We start from the raw sequence: 2466 nt of genomic DNA on the forward strand, positions 1-2466 counted from the left end.
CTATTCTGTCTAATTGCACTTGTAAGTGATTGAATAATTTATCTCATTCTACTGATAAAATGATTTCTCATCTGTTTTAGATAATTTATAGCTTTAAAATTTTTACTTTTAATAGCAAGTTGTTAAGGTATTTCTAAATCAGGTTTCTAGTGTCAAATTCTTAAATGAGAAGGAATAAGAGGTAAACGCCATAAAATTTAGCTTCCACAATTCTCAGAAAAACCAACATCTCTCTTAAAATGCAAGAGCATGCTCATTTTCTTATAACACAACTATCTAGCTTTTGTTTCATTCCCTCTACAATCTCCTATAAAGTATTAATATCCACTACCTCTCCCAAAAGAACTCAAGATAAGGAGGCAGCAACTTGTAGCCTTTTGAGTTCTCAGTAACAGGAAATTTCTTACCCAAAATATCGGAGACCTTTAATACAGTGTAAAGACAATGTCCAGAATCAGATCTGATGATAAGTGGTGCCTCTGTACTTTTGATACTACTAAATGTCTTAGGTCTTCACCCCATATTTTCTTACACACTTTATAAATGCCATAGCTCTGCTGGCCATAGACTCTCTGTTCAAAAGTATCTTTTTCAAGTCTTTCCTCTAAGTTGGAACAGAATGGGGTGGAATAGATCTTGTGTTCTGTATTATTATCATAATTCCTAGTACGGTAACTGTTTGTTTCAAGTTAACCAAATGAGCAGGTGTCCCTTCCCTAGCAATCTCTTGTAAAGAGACCCTTCTGTAGTCAAAACCATGTAACTTGTTTTCCAGACCATTCAAATTACCAAAAATTTCTAACAAATATTTGGTCAGTATTTTCTTCTTCTGTCTAGAACTTGTGACCACTATGACCGGATACCAGGGACTGAACAAGAATAGTCTCAATTCGGTGTATAAGCAGGGAACAGCTTTTCCTTTGATGAGATGTGACCATCAAAGTCTAGTTCTCATGAGCAAAATTTCATTGCTTCTCATTAAAGGCATCATATGGCCATGTTCTTTGTGCACTTCTTTGACTTCCTGGATTTTCTCTTTGGCCACTACTTTACCTTTTAAGCATTTATGAAGAAAAATCAAATTGTGTTTCCTCATATTTCACCTTCTTCATATTGTCGTTTTCTGTGTCTTTTCATGTTTTTCTTGTGTGGGGGGGTATTGTTTGTAGAGAGTAACCTTGTATGAGTCAGTAACCAGCAGGATGTTGAACTCTACTTCTGTCACAGCATTTGGCTCCGGCTGGAGCAGAGGCTCCATACTGTGTGCAGCTATGAGGGAGAAGAAAAATTGGCTTTGCTGCGCTGAGTTGCTTAAGTCACCATCCTTCTACCAGGTTTTGGGTCAAAGTCCCCCACAACAGTTGATCTTCCTATTTCAGCCTCCTGAATGCTGTGCCTCTTCTTCTTCATTTTCTTTTTTGGTTTGTCTGGTTTTGTTTTGTTTTGGAGACAGGGTTTCTCTGTGTAGCTCTGGCTGTCCTGGAACTAGCTCTTGTAGACCAGGCTGGCCTCGAACTCACAGAGATCCGCCTGCCTCTGCCTTCCGTGTGCTGGGATTAGAGGCGTGTGTCACCACTGCCCCAGCTAGTGCTGTGCTTTTTGTTCTTTTTGGTTATTTAATTGCATTTCTTTTTTATTTTTAAAATTGCATTTATTTCTCTATCCATGTATTTATGTATGTATTTGTTTGTGTGTTTGTTTTTTGTATGTGGACTCAAACGCCGCTGCATGTATGTGCAGATCAGAGGGCAACTTATGAGAGTCATTTATTTCCTTCAACTATGCGGCTTCTGAGACTCAAACTTAGAATAGAGTTCCATATTTATACTGACGAGGATAATCTATCAAAGAAGACAGAGACAAAGTAGCTAAGGAGTAGCAATAACAGCAATCATCATCATCATTATCATATCATCAAAGTTCCCTTAAATTCTTGTTTATATATCACCTTATAATCATTGTTTATAATCTTGTTTTATAATCTTGGAGGAGGAGACCAATTTCCTCCTCCTCCTTTTCCTTGTTCCTCCTCTTCCTACTCCTCTTCTTCTTTCTTCTGTTTTCTTTTCTTCCTCCTCCTAAAAACAGTACTGGAGACTGAACCTAGAACCTATGCGTGCTAGGGAAATGCACTAGCGTTGAGCTGCATCCTCGGCCTTTTTTTACTTTTTATTTTGAGATAGGGTCTCACTGAATTGTCCAGGCTGGTTTTGAACTTGTTATTCTGCCTTTTAAGTAACTGGAAGTGTTTGCCAATGCCATCAGGCCCAGTTCCACTACTTCTCTGAATGAATACTAAAACTTTAATTAACTGGTCCAACCAAAACATGGCATTTATGTCCTGGTTGACTTTTGTCTCAATTATTTTATTTTGTTTTTGTTTGACACATAATAACTGTTTATATTTAGGAGGTACGATGTATTTTGATATATGTGGTCATTGTTGTGATGCTAAGATTCTGTTCA

At 37.5% G+C, this 2466-nt stretch overlaps 1 pseudogene; it reads right to left on the reverse strand.

Moving 5' to 3' along the window:
* Positions 1-253: 253 nt before the first annotated feature.
* LOC119804298 lies at positions 254-1258 on the reverse strand (annotated as a pseudogene).
* Positions 1259-2466: the final 1208 nt, after the last annotated feature.

Source organism: Arvicola amphibius, chromosome X (genome assembly GCF_903992535.2).
Source record: "Arvicola amphibius chromosome X, mArvAmp1.2, whole genome shotgun sequence".
NCBI classification, from domain to species: domain Eukaryota; kingdom Metazoa; phylum Chordata; class Mammalia; order Rodentia; family Cricetidae; genus Arvicola; species Arvicola amphibius.